The 20,650-nt window shown below is 45.7% G+C and overlaps 2 pseudogenes across 2 annotated transcripts in view; both read left to right on the top strand.

The window, feature by feature from the left end:
• Nucleotides 1-4,803: 4,803 nt before the first annotated feature.
• LOC310802306 (cytochrome P450 3A27-like) overlaps nucleotides 4,804-20,650 on the top strand; it is a 230,779-nt pseudogene continuing 214,932 nt past the window's right edge. Inside the window, exon 1 of the transcript in view lies at nucleotides 4,804-4,898. The product of the transcript in view is annotated as a cytochrome P450 3A27-like (transcript). The remainder of the gene's footprint in view (nucleotides 4,899-20,650) is intronic.
• On the top strand, nucleotides 8,239-20,057 carry LOC310801562 (cytochrome P450 3A27-like; annotated as a pseudogene). The gene is made up of 6 exons: nucleotides 8,239-8,248; nucleotides 15,170-15,256; nucleotides 15,497-15,657; nucleotides 18,781-19,000; nucleotides 19,204-19,366; nucleotides 19,941-20,057. The product of its transcript is annotated as a cytochrome P450 3A27-like (transcript).

Genomic DNA, 20,650 nt, shown 5'->3' with positions numbered 1-20,650 from the left:
TTGGAGGCGATGAAGAGAGTCGAAGAGATGGAGAGAGAGATGGAGAGAATCCTGGAGGAGAAAGAATGTGACGTTAAACACGTGAGAGAAGAGATGGATGTGATAAAGAATATGTTGGAAAGGAGGGAGAGTGAAGTGGAAGAGGAGATGAGAAAGATTACAGAAGATGTCGTGAAGTGGATGAAGACAGAGATGGAGAGGGAGAAGGAGAAGATTGAGAAGGAGAAAGAAAACGATATTGAATGGATGAGAAAGGAGATGGAGGCGGGTATGAAGACAGTAGAAGAGATGGAGAGAATCCTGGAGGAGAAAGAAATGGAGGTGAAACAAGTGAAAGAGAGGATGGAGGTGATGAAATGGGCAGAGGAGGAGAGAGAGAGAAACAGGAGTGAGAAGGAGAAAGAAAAGGATTTTGAATGGATGAGAAAGGAGTTGGAGGCGATGAAGAGAGTAGAGGAGGCCGAGAAAGAGATGGAGAGAATCCTGGAGGAGAAAGAAATGGAGGTGAAACAAGTGAAAGAGAGGATGGAGGTGATGAAATGGGCAGAGGAGGAGAGACAGAGAAACAGGAATGAACAGGAGAAAGAAAAGGATATTGAATGGGTGAAAAAGGAGTTGGAGGCAATGAAGAGAGTAGAAGTGGTCGAGAAAGAGATGGAGAAAATCCTGAAGGAGAAAGAAGATGACGTTAAACGCATGAGAGAAGAGATGGATGGGATGATAAATAATATGGTGGAAAGGAGGGAGAGGGAAGTGAAAGAGTTGATGACAAAGATTACAGAAGATGTCGTGAAGAGGATGAAGACAGAAATGGAGAGAGAGAAGGAGAAGACTGAAAAGAAAAGAGTAATGGCGGCGAACCTGGAGTTTGCCAGAGAGAGCATGGAGAGGGCTTTCCATAAAGGGAAACAAAATACAGGTATGCCCTCCATTATCTGCTTACAGTGCATTCTAAGGATGATCCTTTTGGCTTCTCAAATCACCTCAAAATAATTTAGATTTTATCTATACAAATGATAAGACAATTTTTCCCTTTCAGATATTTCAACACAGAGACAATTCTGGAAATCCACAACTAACTGTAAACTATGTTGAGTGATGATGAGTTTAGGAAGAAAAGGTATGTAAAAAATGAATACTCCTGCACACACGATTGTTACCTCTGCTTATTTATTGTGTTGACGTTTCGGTTTATGACCTTTATCAAAACATTTTTATCTGTGAGGTCTGTATTCCTAACACCACAAAAAGACAAAGTGGTGGTGTTTGTGTTTTTTACATTTACAAGTTGAGGAAGAAAAAACATGGCACATGTATGCACATGGGTTAGATTAGAAACAATCTGGGTAAACCTTAATTTGAAGAGGTATGCATGAGGTCTGTTATGTTTTTCTCTATATGCCATAATATTGATTACAATGATCAACATATTTGTACCCTGAAAAGAACCCAAACTGAACAAGTTCCCCATTATAAGTACCTGGGCATTTACATAGATGATACACTTTTAAAATACATGTTGAAAAAGTGATCAAGAGTTTGTGAGTTAGACTTGTACTTGTTTTGTAAAGAAATGTCTTGCTTCACCTTTGATAATAGGAGGAAGATTGTCTTGGCAACGCTCCTCCCTGTCCGTGATTATGGTGACACAATTTAAAATCACACGACAGCCTCAATTCTTAAACCACTAGACCCGATTTATCACTCTGCTCTGCAGTTCATTTGTAGGCATGTTTTCTGTACCCACCATTGTCTTTTGTATCAGTCTGTGGGTTGGGATTCTTTGACGTTGAGAAGGGTTTATCATTGGATTTCATCTGTATATGAAGCAGTTCTTTTAAAACTCCCATTTTACCTCACATCATTGCTTTTATGGCGACTTAGTGGCGATCAAACTTGCAGCTTGTTACTATTTAATGTGCTACAAGTGATTACAGAATTGAGAAGAACTTTTTAGCTGCTGTGCTCCTCAGATATGGAATGATCTTCAGGCTAGACTGAGGTTGGAGCACTTGGTCCCTTACACTTGTACCATCATCTGCTTTTTGGTGGACAATATATGCAATAAATACCTTTTTTACACAAACATCTTGAATCAGAATGGGTCAGCCCAAGCCTCTTACACAAACAGGGTCACAGTCAATGGGTACAAAACTGGAGCAAACGTGTGTATACCAAGATACTGTACCTCGACTCCTTTCCATTCCAAAAGAAATGTGTCCCTTTCCCTTCACTCAAATGTTGTGGATGACATGTACATAAAGCTACACACTGGTGCAGGTGTGATGTTATGAGAGCTTTAGCATTTAGCATTTCCTGTGTCCAGGCGTTCTATTCACTTCTAATAGGACAAATGAAGGTACACTTGCCTCATAAGGCTCATTCTTGTTTCATTTGTCCTATTAGCTCCTACTGACCTCACTTTACACAGACACAGAGGAGGAGAGACTCAGACTCATTAGAAGTTTATTACTGGATCAGTTTACAAAACAAAACAAAACTGCATGGAGTGTACAGTACAGCAGAGCTTGGAGTACCAGACATGAACACACACCTCACATGCACACACACATCGGAGCTGTCACAGTGGTATACCTTGGATCACACACAGACACACACACACACACACACACACACACACACACACACACACACACACACACACACACACACACACACACACTCACTCTCTCTCAGGGCTGCATGCGGATAGCTCCATCCAGTTTGATGACCTCTCCATTGATCATGGGGTTCTCAGCCAGTGATGTCACCAGGTGGGCAAACTCTGCAGGGTCTCCCAGGCGCGAGGGGAAAAGCACTTGGCGGGCCAGGAATGAACGCACCTTCTCAGGTTAACCCGCCAGGAGAGGAGTGGAGAACAGAACCTAAGGAGAGGGAGAGAGAGGTTGTCTGATATGGAGAGGAAGGGGGGGGGGGAGGAGTGTGTGAAAGAGTGCGTATGTATGTGTGTGTGTTTACTGACTGGGTGCGATGGTGACCACACAGATGTCCATGGGTGCCAGGTCTCGGGCGATGGGTAGAGTCATCCCAACAATACCCCCCTTAGAGGCTGAATACGCAGCCTGACCCACCTACAGAGAGAGAGAGTGAGAGTGAAGGAAGGGGCTGTTGAGACAGTGTTTGTGTGTGTGTGTGTGTGTGTGTGTGTGTGTGTGTGTGTGTGTGTGTGTGTGCGTGCGTGCATGGTTCAATGGAGGTCTTGGCGATCTGTTGGTTCTTGTGTGTGATTGGCTGACGGTACTGCAGCATGTTGACCTCTTCCTCACTGCAGGGTCTACTACAGTTGGAGCAGTCAGAGAGCACAGCCTGGGCCCCTGCAACCAAACATACACCCTGAAATATGGTTTGGACAAAGGATCCCAATGTCAAGATAATATTGCTGTAGGGAAGCTACTCTATGACACAATACCATGTGGAAATGTCAATGATTTTCTAAAGATGAGTGGATAGTGGATAGTGGATAGTGGATAGTGGATAGTGGATAGTGCCTGGTGGGGTCGCAGACTTCAGGCAGATTGTTGACCTAATACGAAACATTAGTACTTTATTTGGACATTATATGATACTTTTGAAGCCCTGAAATAGTGGGAGTATGTTTACAAATGTTTTTTTAAAAACCCATTGAATTAAAGTTGAGAATCTCTACTTTGACCCCATAATATTTGTTTGATTTCAAATCCAAGTGTAGAGCTAAAAGAACAGAAAATGCTTCCTCTTTCCAATACTTATGAAGAGCACTGTATTCATGTTAATCAGTTGCTTCATTACTGTAATATGTGATGTGTTTTGAACTAGTATTTTGAAATACTGTTTTTAGGAGCCAATGATATAAAACAAGTGCATACATGTAAAGAACATAACACATTTTTAGAGGAGTTCAAATATGTAAAATTCAGTATTACTCGAAAGAAAATATTTGCCCAAAAATATTTGCCCCATAGTCCTTCTTGAATCAATGGGTCTGCAAACTATTAAAACCCGATAGGGATTAAACAGGCAGCAACTATTAGCAGGATGTTAAGATAAAGGCCGACAATAACATCACTGAGTGTTGCCCTCTGCGCAGGGATCCTTTCAATCATTCACTAGCCATGGCTTCAACTTCACCTCTCACATACTCTTTCGCCTGTGTTTCATGATCTGAAACACAGGTGTCATGATGGGATAAAATAATCACTTCAGCAGACGTGTCCGGGGTTACTCAGAAGAAGCGATTGAACCTGTAAAGATGGGTTACCTTCCGTACTTCTCCACCGAGACATGGACTCTCCTTGCCTTACTCATCACTCTGATCGTAGTGTAAGAAGTTTTAATAAAAAATATTATTTGTTAGTTAGTTAGTTGTAATAATACATACAAATGATAGTATTGATAATTACAGTTATCTAACAGTTTCAATGATACCTATGACTTGATCGTTTTGCTTTTGTTTCAAGTCAGATTGTTGATTTATATTTGTTCTGACCAGGTATGGATACTGGCCATATGGAATATTAAAAAAACTAGGCATTCCTAGGCATCAAACCCATCCCTTTACTCAGGACGATGATGGGATATAAGAAGGTTTGTAGAGATTAAGCCCATAAACAACAACATTGTAGACTCATCCATGATGTGTGTTGTTGTGGTGAAAGCCATGGGAGCTGAATATGAATTGTTTTACCCAGAAAAATGGGCAATAAAGCTTTTGAACGAAAACGAAAAGAGAGGAGTGGGAGCCGGTCTGTAGTGGAAAAGGGCCATCATAAACTAAGCCACAGTTCAGGTTTATGACAAGCATTTATGAACTGGCTATTTCTTTGTTTTGTTTTTTGTTCCCAGGGTGGTTTCACCAATTTTGACACAGAGAGCTTCCAGAAATATGGGAAACTGTGGGGGTGAGTCTGCTAAACTGATCCTGGTTATTGTTAACTATGATGGATATATGTATCTCTCAGTGTCTACAGTATACACTCTTAAACCAGGCGGACACCGTGCGATTTTCACAAACACAGACGATCCAACCGACGAAATGGTCTCGTACACCAAGACAAATGATCTGTCTTGATGCAATGTACACTGCCCAAGCAACAATTTCATGCTTCCACATTAATAATTTGAATCTGTTATTGAGCGATTTAAGTTTTAAGCTTTTAAGTATTCTGTAGTATGGTCCCTGTGGGGGGACATGCAGCGTTCGGCCTGTAGAGGGAGCTACAGGACCGTGGCCAGGGTGACGTCGGCGAGGCTCCGTTGCACACCTGTTGCAAATGAAGCCTCGTTGACTAGATGGTTTAAGATGTGTGTGCCTCGGCGTTCGAGGGAGAAGGAGGGCGACTGGAAAGTCGCCGAGTGGCGTGTTACAAACATTGAAATTATTACGAACATTGGAATTATTACTAACATTTTATGAAAATAAACGGGATACTCCCAGAAAACAGTACCTCGACTCCGCCTCTGTGTCACAGACTTGTTACAGTGGCGCCCAACGTGGGGCACAGCGAAGGCGGAGAAAAAAAGGGAATGGAGGCGTTAAGCGCGGCTATCGGAAGGATGGCCCTTATACTGGAGCAGCAGGCCCACCTCCAGCAGGAGCACCAGACCGCGGTGAGGGAGATGGTGACGGCAAGGGCTGAGGACCGTACCCTCCTCCTGGAGCTCGTCAGGGCCCTGATGATGGAGGAGGGGAGCCGGCCCTTTGCCTACGCCCAGCAGCTGCGGGACAGCGCGCGGCGGTGGCTGGACCCAGGGAACAGCTCGTCGGAGGAGGTCGGGGACCGGGTGGTGTTGGAGCAATTCCCCACGGGGCTCCCGGCCCGGACCGCCGCCTGGGTCCAGTACCACCGGCCCCAGGATCTCGCGGCCACCGTTACCTTGGTGGAGGACCATCTCTCCTTCCCGCCGCAGGAGCCCCGATGACCAACGCCCGGTCCGGCGCCCGGAAGGAGCCATGGTGACGGAGGAGGAGAGACCGGCGCCCGCCCCGAGGACGAGATGGCAGGGGCAGGCATGTCGAGAACCAGCCCTGGCCCCACAGGAAGCACCCCGAGCGACAGGGGGAGTGTGTTGGCGATGCGGACGGCCGGGCCATGTACAGGCGGAGTGCCCAGTGAGGGAGGTGGGGCAGGTCGTCTGCATCGGCGACATACCGGGCCCTCCCCCCGGACCAGGAGCGGCGTATTGTGTTCCGGTAAGGATACAACATGATATGCACCAGGCCTTCTTGGATTCGGGCTGCATGCAGTCCATGATCCAGGAGCGCCTGGTTCGACCGGGGGCATTGTTAAAGGCATCGAGGGTGTTGGTGAAGTGTGTGCATGGGGACATTCACGAATATCCTGTGGTCACGATCAAGATTCATTTTGAAGGGAAAAAGCATAGTGTACAGGCGGCGGTTAGCCCGCGCCTCACGCATCCCCTTATTCTGGGTGTAGATTGGGAGGGGTTTCCTCAAGCGGTAAGCAGGGCTACCGGGGTGCGTGCACGACAGAGAGGGAGGTGTGAGGCGGGTAATGTGTTCTGTGCTGAGGCGGCGCCTCGCGACACTGCCGAGGAGCCGGAGCCGGCGGGGGGGTCTCAACCCGAGATTCCCCCGCCGAACTATCCGTTTCAAGATTCAAGATCAAGATTCAAGATGGTTTTATTGTCATATGCGCAACAGTTACAGAGCAATCGCTGGCAATGAAATTCTTAAGTCTTGGGCTCCTCCAACAGTGCAATAAGAAGTGTAAATAATAAAAATAAAAGAAACAACAACAATAACAATAGTTACCTAAATACAAAACTAAATAAATGTAAATGTAAAATGTAAAAAGTGAAATGTAAACAGACGTTTTTATCCAGATGTCGACTGGTATAAAGTGGCATTTTATAAAGTGGCATGTTATAAAGTGGCATAGTTAAAGTGTCATTGTGGTGAGCTAAGTAGCTCAGGAGTTCAACAGTCTTATTGCCTGTGGGATGAAACTGTCCCTGAGTCTGGTGGTGTGAGACCGGATGCTGCGGTAGCGTCTGCCAGACGGGAGCAGCTGAAACAGTTTGTTGCTGGGGTGATGAGGGTCTTTAATAATCCGGTTAGTCTTCTTCCTCCAGCGCTGAGTGTAGAGGTCCTCCATGGATGGCAGCTCCGTCCTGGTAATGTGCTGGGCAGCTTTCACCACCCTCTGTAATGTCTTACGGTTGAGGGCGGAGCAACTGCCGTACCAGGCGGTGATGCAGCCAGTCAGGATACTCTCTATGGTGCACCTGTAGAAGTTGCAGAGTATCCTGGAGTCCATGTTGAACCTCCGCAGCCTGCGGAGGAAGAAGAGCCGCTGTCTTGCCGTCTTTGTGATGGCGTCGGTGTGGTGAGTCCAGGTCAGGTCCTCGCAGATGTGGACCCCGAGGAACTTGAAGCTGCTGACTCTCTCTACTGCCGTCCCGTTGATGGTGATAGGGGCGTGCCCGGCTCTCTGCCGCTTCCTGTAGTCCACAATCAGCTCCTTAGTTTTGCTGAGGTTGAGCTGGAGGTTGTTGTCCTGGCACCAAGATGTCAGGACTCTCACCTCCTCTCTGTACGCCGTCTCGTCGCCGTCGGTGATCAGGCCGATGACGGTCGTGTCGTCAGCAAACTTGATGATGGTGTTGGAGCTGTGTGTGGCCACGCAGTCATGTGTGAACAGGGAGTAGAGGAGAGGGCTGAGCACGCAGCCCTGGGGTGCGCCGGTGTTGAGAGTCAGGGTGGATGATGTGGCGCCTCCTATCCGCACTGCCTGGGGTCTGCCCGTCAGGAAGCTCAGGATCCAGTCACAAAGCGTGGTGTTGAGCCCGAGGTCCCTGAGCTTCACAGCGAGCTTGGAGGGCACAATGGTATTGAATGCTGAACTGTAGTCAATGAACAGCATTCTCACATATGTGTTCTTCTGGTCCAGGTGGGAGAGGGCAGTGTGGAGGGCGAGGGCGATGGCGTCGTCTGTGGACCTGTTTGCCCTGTATGCAAACTGCATGGGGTCCAGTGAGTCAGGGAGGGAGGAGGTGATGAATGATTTGACTAACCGCTCAAAGCACTTCATGACGATGGAAGTCAGTGCTACTGGTCGGTAGTCGTTGAGGCAGGATGTTTTTGACTTCTTTGGGATGGGGATGATGGTGGACTTTTTGAGACATGTGGGGACCACCGACTGGAGCAGTGACAGGTTGAAAATGTCTGTAAACACACCTGCCAGCTGATCTGCACACACCCTGAGAGCCCGGCCAGGTATGCCTTCCGGTCCAGGGGCCTTGTGTGGATTAATCCTTTTGAAGGATTTGCACACATCTGCCCTTGTTATTGCTAGTGTGCAGGGGTCCTGGTCCATCTGTACTTCCTCAGCCGGAGAGTAGCTCTCAAAACGTGCGAAGTAGGTGTTAAGGTCATCTGGAAGAGATGGAGACACTTCCTCAGTCACACTCGTAGTCCCTTTAAAGTCTGTAATTGTTCTGAGTCCGGTCCACATGTGCCTTGAGTTGGAGCCCTCAAAGTTGGACTCCATTCTGTCCTTGTATTGGCTCTTAGCAATGTTAATTGCTAGGTGACTTCCCCCTCGAGCAGTCTCGTGACGAGACCCTACGATCGGCCTATGACCAAGTGATAGCGATTGATGGTACTTTGGTACGGCCAGACGCAGTACGCGCCCACCCCTATTTCGCGATTATCAGCGACAGGTTGTACCGAGTAAGTCGTGACTCACATAGCCAGGAGGAAGTAACCCAGTTGTTGGTTCCCCGTAGCCGCCGGGAAATGGTCTTCCAGGCGGCTCATTTCAACCCCATGGCGGGCCATTTAGGTTATGATAAGACACTAAACCGTATAATGGCTCGATTTTATTGGCCGGGAATTCGGGCAGAGGTGCGTAGGTGGTGCGCGAATGTCAGTTGGTAAAGCCCCCTTGCGGCCCTTACCATTGGTCGAGAACCCATTCGACCGCATTGCGATGGATATTATCGGGCCATTTGATCGGTGTACACAGGGATATCGATTTGTGTTGGTCTTGATAGATTACGCAACCCAATACCCCGAGGCAATACCGCTGCGCAATATCTCTGCCAGGAGTGTAGCGCAGGCATTGTTTCAAGTAATCTCCCACGTGGGAATCCCGAAAGAGATTCTCACCGATCAGGGCACTAATTTTATGTCACGCACCCTCAAGGAACTGTATGGCTTGTTGAACATCAAGGCGATTCGAACCAGTGTTTACCACCCGGCCACTGATGGCCTTTGTGAGCGGTTCAATCGGACCTTGAAGTCAATGATCCGGAAGTTCGTACACGAAGATAGTCGGAATTGGCATAAATGGCTAGATCCCCTGTTGTTTGCGGTACGGGAAGTCCCCCAAGCTTCCACCGGGTTTTCCCCGTTTGAATTACTCTACGGGCGTAAGCCTCGGGGTGTCCTAGACCTTCTTAAAGAAAATTGGGAGGAAGGGTCTAGCGACAGTAAAAATGAGATTCAATACGTCCTGGACTTGCGCACAAAGCTCCACGCCCTAGGGGTTATCTCACGCGAGCATTTGCTGCAAGCCCAGGAGCGTCAAAAGTGACTGTACGACAGGGGAACTAACCTGCGAGAATTTACAGGTGTGGTCACACGTCGCATGGGGGACGTGGATTACGAGGTAGTACGCTCGGACCGGGGGGATAGCTTGCAGGTGTATCACGTAAATCTCCTAAAAAAATGGAACGACGTGGTCACTGTTGCTCTGGCTACAATAATTCCAGAGAGAGATGAGTTCGGTCCGGAAGTCCCAAAATCAAAAGTTAGCACTCCGGTCGGTATTGATAACCATCTCTCTGCTAGCCAGGCCACGGACGTTGCAGATTTGCAAGCTAAGTTCGCGGACGTGTTCTCTCCCTTGCCCGGTCGGACTACGCTTATCGACCACCACATAGAAACGCAGCCGGGTTTAACGGTGCGCACGCGTCCCTATAGGTTGCCGGTACACAAACGAGACATTGTGTGCAGGGAATTGGAAGCCATGCTGGAGCTGGGTGTGGTCGAGGAGTCCCGCAGTGACTGGTGTAGCCCCATCGTGCTTGTAAACAAGCCGGATGGGGCTATACGGTTCTGTGTGGATTATAGACGGGTTAATGCGGTCTCCAAGTTCGATGCCTACCCGATGCCCCGGGTTGACGAGCTCTTGGACCGGCTTGGCACGGCCAAGTATTTCACGACGTTGGATTTCACGAAGGGATACTGGCAGATTCCACTCTCGCCGGTATCCCGGGAGAAAACTGCATTCTCCACTCCGCTCGGGCTATTCCAGTTCACGGTGCTCCCTTTCGGGTTGTTCGGAGCCCCAGCCACTTTTCAGCGCCTCATGGACCCTGAGGTCCCTGAGGCAGGCGGGGCTGACGGCCAACCCGAAGAAGTGCTTGATCGGGCGGAGGGAGATCCGGTATCTGGGGTACCACTTGGGTCGGGGGGAGGTGCGGCCACAGATTGAAAAGACTGCGGCCATCGCAGCCACTCCGCGGCCCAAGACAAAGAAGGAGGTGAGGGCCTTCCTGGGGCTGGCTGGCTATTACCGGCAGTTCGTGCCGGGGTTTTCAGAGCTGGCCAGTCCCTTGACGGACCTCACCCGGAAGGGTGCCCCGGATCCGGTCCAATGGTCGGGCCAGTGCCAGGGGTCGTTCGAGGCCCTTAAGGGAGCTCTTTGTGGAGAAACGGTCCTGTATGCGCCTGATTTTAACCTCCCTTTCTCCCTACAGACGGACGCGTCGGATAGAGGCCTGGGAGCAGTGCTGACCCAGCGGGTGGAGGGGGCTGACCGGCCGGTGCTGTACCTGAGCCGCAAACTATCGGAGAGGGAGGGCCGGTACAGCACGGTGGAGAAGGAGTGCCTGGCCATCAAGTGGGCGGTCGGCGCCCTCCGCTACTATCTGCTGGGTCGCGCTTTCACCCTCTACTCCGACCATGCTCCCCTCCAGTGGCTCCACCGGTGGTATCTCGCGTTGCAGCCCTTCAACTTTTCGGTCGTGCACAGACCGGGGGCGCAGATGGTCGTGGCAGACTTCCTCTCCCGTGCAGGGGGGGGGGGGAGTAGGTTGTCAGCCGTCGTGTCCCCGGCCTGTGTCGGGTGGTGGGGGTATGTGGGGGGACATGCAGCGTTCGGCCTGTAGAGGGAGCTACAGGACCGTGGCCAGGGTGACGTCGGCGAGGCTCCGTTGCACACCTGTTGCAAATGAAGCCTCGTTGACTAGATGGTTTAAGATGTGTGTGCCTCGGCGTTCGAGGGAGAAGGAGGGCGACTGGAAAGTCGCCGAGTGGCGTTGTGTTACGAACATTGAAATTATTACGAACATTGGAATTATTACTAACATTTTATGAAAATAAACGGGATAATCTCAGAAGTACCTCGACTCCGCCTCTGTGTCACGGACTTGTTACAGTCCCAAACACAACTTGTGCGTTGCCAATGTTTGACAACATCCTGGATTCTCATTGGTTGAGGCTCCTATATTGCCTCTGAGCACGTCTCAAACTGCATGAATAAAGAGGAGCCACGACACGTCAGAATTCAAATCGGAAGTGATTGTGTCTTCCCTCCATGTCATTGAAAGGGCAAAAATGTAATTAAAAATATAAAGAAAAAAAGGGTTCTAAAAGGATTCTTTGGTTGAATAACTCTTATGGGTTCCATTTGCAGTGCCCTGCATAAGTAATGGGACAAGCATTTTTTCTTCTTTTGCATTATGCAAATGTCCAAATTAAGCACTCATGTTTAGTATTTGGTCCCCAATCCTTTGTATGCAAAAGTGCAAAAGTCTGTGACCCATTGACCCAACCAGACGCTGGGTATCTTCTCTGGTAATGCTCTGCCAGACCTATATTGTAGCGATTGTTGTTTGTTTTTTTAGGATGTTTTGTCCTCCTCTTCAGCAAATTAAATGCATGTTCTATAGGATTCTATAGGATTCACTTTTTGGCCCTGAATAATTTCCTAGTTGCTATGGCAGTATGTTTTGGGTCATTGTCCTGCTGTATGGTGAAATGCCGTCCAATGAGTTTGGAGCAATTAACTTGTACTTGGACTGACAAGATGTTTCTGAACACTTCCGAATTCATCCTCATCAAAGGAGACGTGAGCCAGTTCCAGTGGAAGCCATACATGCCCAAGGCATAACACCCCCTCCCCCATATTTCACAGATGATGTGGTATGCTGTGAATATTGGGCAGTTCCTTTTTTTCTCCACACTTTCTCCGGTACATGTTTTTCCAGAACTCTGCAGGCTCTTTTAGGTACTTTTTAGCAAACCGTAACCTGGCCAGCCTGTTTTTGTGGCTGAGTAGTGGTTTGCACCTTGCAGTGTAGCCTCTGTAGTTCTGCTGGTGAAGTCTTCTGCGGATGGTAGTCTCTGACTCATTGACGCCTACCTCCTGGAGAGTGTTCCTAATCTATGGGGCAGTTTTTATTTTATTTTATTTTTTATTATGGTGAGCATTCTTTGGTTATCCACTGGAAGTCTTCCTTGCCATTTGCGATTTCTTAGCTCACCAGTGCTTTCTTTCCTTTTAATGAAGTTCCAAACTGTTGATGTTGGTAGGTTTAAGGTTTTAATGTTTCATTTTTTTCTGATATTTCAGCATCATAATGGCTTCCCTGACTTTCAATAACATCTCTTTGGTCCTCATGTTGACAAGACACCAATAGCAGACTGCACAAATTATGTGACGGAACACACCTGTCAAGCCAATTGTCCCATCACTTTTGTGTAGCCTAAAATAGCGGGATTATGCATAAAAGTGTTGTAATTTCTGAATGATAAACCAATATGTACACAAATAACATCAAATAAAAGATGAGAATCTCTACGTTCTCATTTCAACTCCAAAAAGAAGAAAAAATGCTTCACTGTCCCATTACTTTCGCACGGTACTGTATAACCTTCTGTGGAAAAGGGTTCTACATGGAACCCAAAAGGTTTCTTCAAAGGGAGAGTGGAAGAAGAACCCTTTTTGGTTCTAGGTAGCACTTTTTTTCTAAGAGTGCAGGATCTGTGATGGGTCTGTCTGTCTCTATCTACGGTATATTCGCTTGAATGCCACAGCCTATTTGAGTGTTGTTGCTGACCATGTGCATCCCTTCATGGCCACAATTGACCCATCTTCTAATGGCTACTTCCAGCATGATAATGCACCATGTCACAAAGCAAAAGTTGTCTTAAACTGGTTTCATGAACATGACAATGAGTTCAGTGTTCTTCAGTGGCCTTCCCAGGATCTGAATCCAATAGAACACCTTTGGGATGTGGTAGAACGGGAGATTCACATCTTGAAAGTGAACCTGAAAAATCTGCAGGAATTGAGTGATGCAATCATGTCATCATGGACCAGAATCTCAAAGGAATGTTTCCAACATCTTGTGGAATCAATGCCACGAAGAATTGAGGCTATCTTTGTTTTTGCTGGTCTGTAGGATCTATGATGGCCGTCAGCCCATCCTGTGTATCATGGACACAGCCATGATCAAAACCATCCTCATCAAGGAATGCAACTCCCTTTTCACTAACAGGAGGGTAATACGCTAAATTGAAGTTGTTGTATGGGGAAAAAAACATAAGGGCTCCTTAAATAGATAATATCATTGTTATTATAGCATTATTAATAGTATGTTAATCTTGCAGTTTATAATTATTATTATTTTTCTAGAATATCTATCTCAACAGGCCTCTGTATGACGCCGTGTTTATCGCTGAGGATGATGCATGGAGACGGATCCGCAGTGTCCTGTCTCCCTCCTTCACCAGTGGGCGGATCAAAGAGGTACAGTCCCATCTCTCCTCTCCTTCTTTCATTCATTCCTTTATACAACACAAATAAATGAATGACTGACAACTCTGACGCGCGCGCGCGTGTGTGTGTGTGTGTGTGTGTGTGTGTGTGTGAGAGTGTGTGTGTGATTTGTACTATGTGTATAGTGTGTATTCATTGTTGTTTGTTGTTGTGTGAAGCAGCAACTTTAATTAATTAATCCAAGACAAATTTTCATCCGGGACAATAAAGTATATTTGATCTTATCTTCGATAAGTTCAGTGGTCAGATGACAGAGTATAGAATAATAGTTCATCTTTGGAGTCACTTATTTTTTGACTATATACATAATGTATCCTGTATGGATGTATATTCTCAGGCTATATAAACATTAAAATAATTCCTGTTTCAAACATGATATTAATATATGTTTTGCACATATTAATCCACGTATCAATCATGATATTTTTCCATGTATCCTTCCCAACTCAGATGCTCAGGATCATGAAGCAGCACTCTGGTAATTTGGTCAGCAATCTGAAGAAGACGGCTGATAACGATGAGCCCATTGAACTAAAGGAGTGAGTATTTATCTCCGAGACGATAAGGTGAATTTGTAATTTCAGTGAACTCCCCCTTTAATTTTGTGGTTGTGATTCTGGTGGTCAGAGATTGTGTGGTTGTGTTCCAGGTTCTTTGGACCATACAGTATGGATGTGGTCGTCAGTACTTCATTCAGTGTCGACATCGACTCCCTCCACAACCCCTCCGACCCCTTTGTGACCAACATCAAGAAAATGCTCAAGTTTGACATCTTCAGCCCACTGTTCCTCACAGTCGGTACAACTGCCCCCATATAGCTTTCAGTCATTTTGTGCTTAATAAATGAAGCTATCGATTTTATTGATTAGACTGACATAAACCACACTGCCAATGGTTTGCGCTCTACTCATTTGACAAACACATGGGCCCTGTCCAGAACCAACCTCTAGTTCCTAAATGCTGGACACTTGGAGATCTGAGTGGATTGGATACAGAAGTGTCTAGGGATAGAGCCTAGGAGTTGTTTCTGGACAGGGCTGTGCATTGAATAGGATTGGAGTCACGTATCATGGTATTTCCTGTTCCTGTTTGTAACCGTGGCATTTCCTGTCCGTCCAGCATTCTTCCCCTTCATGGGTCCTGTTATGGCAAACATGGAGGTATCCCTATTCCCTGCCTCGGTCACAGATTTCTTCTACGCTGTCTTTCAGAAGATCAAGTCCAATCGCGTGTCTAGCACCAGGAAGGTATGTAAATATAACTGATCAAATATACGATCTTCAGCCAGTATTGTGTAATACAATTGTAGAGATTTGGTAGCATCTGGTAGTTCTCATGTGATTTTGATCTGACGTAAGCCTGCTTCCAGAGTCGGGTAGATTTCCTGCAGCTGATGATAGACTCACAGAAAGACAGCAACTCAAAGGGAGAGGAGCAGAGTAAAGGTGCCTGCCTTAAACACACACACACACACACACACACACACACACACACACACACACACACACACATACACACTGTATACTAGCATCTAACACACACACATACAGTACCTGCCTCAAACACCTATACCTACAAACACACCGTGGAAATACTCTACTTCGTCCCTTTCTCACACCTACCACCCCATTTCTCCCACTCTCCCTCTCCTCCCTCTCATTCTCCCCCTCTCTCCATCATCATAGGATTGAGTGACCATGAGATCTTGTCCCAGGCAATGATGTTCATCTTTGCTGGCTATGAGACCACCAGTAGCTCTCTGTCCTTCCTGGCCTACAATCTGGCAACCAACCCTCACATCATGACCAAGCTGCAGGAGGAGATAGACACTGTGTTTCCCAACAAGGTAACCCCTCTGCAGACTCCTATATAGTACTATTCATGTGGAACAGGAAATATGATAGTGACAGTGTTTTAGAGGGTACTGATGAGTGTGTAACCCCTGTGCACTGCAGACTCCTACAGATGGTTAGATAGGTGACAGTATTTTGCAGTGTGCTAATGTGTCTGTAGCATCCCTGTGCAGACCTCTGCCCAGTATTATTCATTTGAAACAGGAAGTAGATAGGTGTTGTTGGAATCTTCAGAATAGTTAAAAGGCCAGTACCTGAGGACCTGAGGGATCTACAGGGTATATACCTTAAAAGCATGTCTGACATGCAGTGGTGTGCATGACCATAGAGTGATTTCTAAACTAATACAAGTATCTTAAAATAAATTATAAAACTAACAGGTAATCAGTGCAGAGACTTGTGTGATATGTGCTCTCCATCTGACACGTGCTGCTGCATTTTGTATCATTTGCCAAGAGCTTTCTTTGGTCGACCAGACAGGAGAGTGTTACAGTAATCAAGGCTGCTAGTAATACAAGCATGCATTCGTCTCTCAGTGTCAGCCTGGGAGAGGAAAGGTTGCACCTTTACAGCTGTGTTCTGTAAAGGTCCATGTAATATTCAAGCTTTCTAAAAGCTTCCTAACGGTTGTAGTGACTATCTTTAATCGGTAGCGATCAGGGAACAAGATCCCTTATAATAAATCCCTTATGAATAAATATTTCATTTACGAACGCTGTTTTGGTTCGGAAAACACGCTTTTTAAAATGCAGTGTCCTACCTGACATTCGGTTTGCATATAAACATGTTGTTAGTGCCAGGGGTGTTCTAGGGGAGTAGACTGACCTTTCTCTGGTGGCTGCCTCTCCCAATCGTGTGTGCATGCAGAAACACAACAGCTAATGTCCAACACTGCAAGTTCATTTCGGGGGGATATATTATTATTAGGGAGGATGTTGTTGTTTGGACAACTTCAGACAGAATTTCTCCACGATGGCAGATTTCCGACAAACTTACTTACTCTTCTTTAAGTGATACAAATATGTTTTAGTCACATTCTTGATATGGGTTTCAAAATTAAGATCTGAGTCAATGGTGACACCTTGTTTTTTTGCCTGGTGCTTAGTGTTACTGTAAGTAGTGTCTTTAAGTGTGCAGACAGTTTCTCTCTTTCGGCTTTTGCTCGAATGACTAGTACCTCTGTCTTATCTTGGTTGAGCTGTATGAAGTTCTGTGACATCCATATTTCACCAGGAAATCAATCAAACTGAAATTGTTGGGTGATACAGAAATGTACAGCTGGGTGTCATCTTCGTAACTGCAGTAATTAATATTGTGCTTCCTGATGACACTGACGAGGAGTACAGGCCCTAAAATTCAACTTTGAGGAACCCCACAGGTGTGGTCACCAATGGGAAACAAAATGGCCAGTTAGGTTGGTCCTACACCAGTTAAGAACTGGACCAGAGAGGCCAACCCACTTCTCAAGTCTATCAATAAGGATATCATGGTCCACAGTATCAAAAGCTGCACTCAGGTCCAGCAGGACAAGGACAAAGAGCATTTTGGCATCAGCATTAATTAATTAATTCTAAGGTCATTAAGAACCTAGTTAATAACTTAACAACATAGTGCTATCTCAGTGCTATGATCGGCACAAAAGCCAGATTGGAACATGTCAAATGGGAATAAGGAGATTATTTAACAGTTTGAACACCTTTTTTTCAAGAATTATTATTTTTTTGCTTAAAAAGGGAAGGTTGGAGATTGGCCTAAAATCGCTATGGACTGAAGAGTCTAAGTTACTTTTCTTCAGGAGGGGTTTCACCATGGTAGTTTTAGGTGCAGATGAACAGACCCCCACTTTGCTGAGCATTTCTGTATGACCACTGCAAAAGAGTTCATAGTGCTTCCATGTGGTGGAAGGTGGGGTAAGTCATCAAACACATCTTCAGGTCTTGCCTGAGTGATCCTCCTCACCTAATATTGGTTCTCTTATCTCAGAAGTATGTTGCAAATTCCTCACATTTGTAGGTGGAGAGCAGATCACCAGGTGTCTTGTGGGCGGGATTTATAAGGCTGTCAATCGTTGAAAAGAGCACTGTTTGAGTTGTTATGATTCATTATCAATTTTGAGAAATGATCCCGTCTGTCTCTGCGTTTTTTTATTGCCTTATTAAAAGCAGAAAGATGCTCTCGAAGAATATCAAGGTGGACCTGCAGTTTTTGTCCGCTCAGACTTTCTGCAAATTCTTTTAAATTTGGCCACAGCCTTTTTCAGTTTGACTGGTGCTACAGAGTCGATAGTTGCCCTTAGTTTGGTGTTGAAGCTGGTTGCTAAATCATTATCACAGGAGGAAGCTGTTGATGGTGTACTATTCATATTCATATTCATCATGAAATTCTCATCTGCTCAGCGACATGGCTAGATAAATAATAGAGTGAAAATATATTTTTCCCCACTTCTAATAGACTGACATGCATTCATGTTTAGCCAGGTTTCAGATAAAAACATTACAGTGCAGCTTTCGCTCTGAGATAAGATCAATAAAGGTTTTGCCAGATAGGGACCTAATATTCAAAAGCACCATGGTAATGTTCTCTGGGCTGTTCGGTGCTGCCCGGCCACAGTTAATGGAATGGATACCAAGTTATTCACATTTGAACCACCTGACAGTTTTCTTGTAGTCTGTCGACTGTGATAGGAAATAATAGACTATAGCACATTCAGTATTCCAAGCAGTCAATCCACTAAAAGCAGCCCAGTTTAGTGGCATTTTGACTTCTGATTGATCCTTGTGTACATCTATCATTTACATTGTTCAGTGGAATCTAAATGTATTTTCTTCTAACTATCAAGATAACATTATTTAGCGATTTTTTTGTTTATTCATGTATAACAAAAAAGCAAGACACTATTACACATGTACATTGAAAGTAATGGCGTTCTGTATGCGGGTGTCATGAAATTAGGCTATGCAGATTAGAATAAGTATAGTACTGTGTTCATTTCCCCCCAAAAAAACACAAAAAACTAACAGCTCTTCAGATTTGCGACGAAAAAGAGTTAGTTCTGGGCTACGGCTACGTGAACGACCAATCACTAGTGCTCATGTGAGTGTAATATCCCTGTGCAGGCTCCTATCCAGTACGAGGCTCTGATGCAGATGGACTATCTAGACAGCGTGATCAACGAGTCTCTCAGGTTGTACCCCATCGACTTGAAAGAGTCGCCAAGAAATCTGTTGAGATCTGCGGCATCACCATCCCCAAGGGTATGGTCGTCATGATACCCATCTGGACCTTGCACCGTGACCCCGATGTGTGGGAAGACCCAGAGGAGTTCAAACCAGAGAGGTAATGGGCCACATCTTAACCACAACCACAATATCAATCACAACAGCAACGATAAGAGCAGTGTTCCACAAACAACCATAAAACAAACCTAAATGCGACGACCAAACACAAACAGGTTTCTTCAACCATGTATAACCATCATATTACTGTGATTTAATTGATATGTTCTTTAACCCCTCCTCCTCTGAACTCTCCGTGTGTAGGTTCAGTAAGGAGAACAAGGAGAGCATCGACCCATACACCTACATGCCGTTCGGGTTGGGCCCACGGAACTGTATCGGGATGCGATTCGCTCTGGTATTGATGAAACTGGCGATGGTGGAGATTCTACAGAGGTTCAACTTCACCGTCTGCAAAGAGACAGAGGTGAAACAAAATAATGATACAATGATTGTAAATATAATTTTGTACCTATGACTTTGTTGCGTTTCTATATGTAGCAGAGGTGATTTTGGAATCACACTCGGGTGATGAGGTAGCCCTGCCTGAGACATGTAAACTGAAGTGTCGCCCTCAGACCTTGAGGATGTCCTCTTGGCTTAATAGTAGCGTTTGTGTCTTCCACATGGGAGACCCGGGTTTGAACCCCCATACTACAATTCTGTACTTGCGTACTGCATGAGTATGTACTCCCCATTTAATTTCCCAGATTGCATTTTTCAGTACTAGGCGCCAATCATCCTCAGTATAGGCTACCTACTAAATGATGGAAGTGTGAGATTTAAAAAAAAGCTATTTGTATTTCTGCAAAACTCCCTCGAGACTTCATAATGTATGTCGACCCAAGAGAGGTTGTCCAGGAGTTTGAGTTTATTTGAATTTATAGTGCAATGCTACCCGAACGTAACAGTGACACTGTATTAGGTAACATTCATAGTGTAACGCTGACATCTGTTTTACTCGTTCCTTCATACTTTAACTGTGTGTCAACTCTCACCAGATCCCCATTGAGATGGACCTACAGAACACTCTGATGCCCATACGGCCCATCAAACTCAAGCTGCTGTTCCGCTGCCAGGAGTCCAACGACAACCAGCTCAAAGCAGACAGCCAGTGATGAGGACATGCCCTGCTGCAGGTCTCTCAGTTATTATGTTACACATAGATCTAGGATCAGCCTCAACACTGGCTACTTTCAAAAATGGGCTTAAAAAAAAAAAGGGCTTCGCTTTTGCCTTAAATTGAAACTAAATTGGCGCTAATAATTGCACTGTGACCCTAAAATGCACTGTGACTTTTATTCTTTTTTTATGTCTTTTATGCGTTTTTATTCAAAAAAAATGTTCATGCTGTTTCCTTTTTATCTATTTTACGTAAAGCACTTTGAATTGCCTCTGTGTATGAAATGTGCTATATAAATAAACTTGCCTTGCCTTGCCTTGCCTCGCCTTGCCTCTGGGCTCTGCTGCTACTGTATGCTGCTCTCTTTGTATCTGTCTAATAGTGGAGGTCCAGGACTAGTTGTACAGAGACAGTTGTTGTCTGTCGTCTGCAGGGCAGGGATTTGCATGTGACTTGTGCATGTTTTGTACTCGTCTGGTAGTGGGTCTCTATCATCACGCTAAAAACGTGTGTATAATCACAAACTAAATCATAACATGAGAATGAACAACATGCCATCAAAACATGACAATAAATAGGTGTTAGATT

This window comes from Argentina silus, assembly GCF_951799395.1.
Source record: "Argentina silus genome assembly, chromosome: 3".
NCBI lineage: Eukaryota > Metazoa > Chordata > Actinopteri > Argentiniformes > Argentinidae > Argentina > Argentina silus.
The sequence above is the reverse complement of the archived record's forward strand: the minus strand, read 5'-3'. Positions and strand labels throughout refer to the sequence as shown.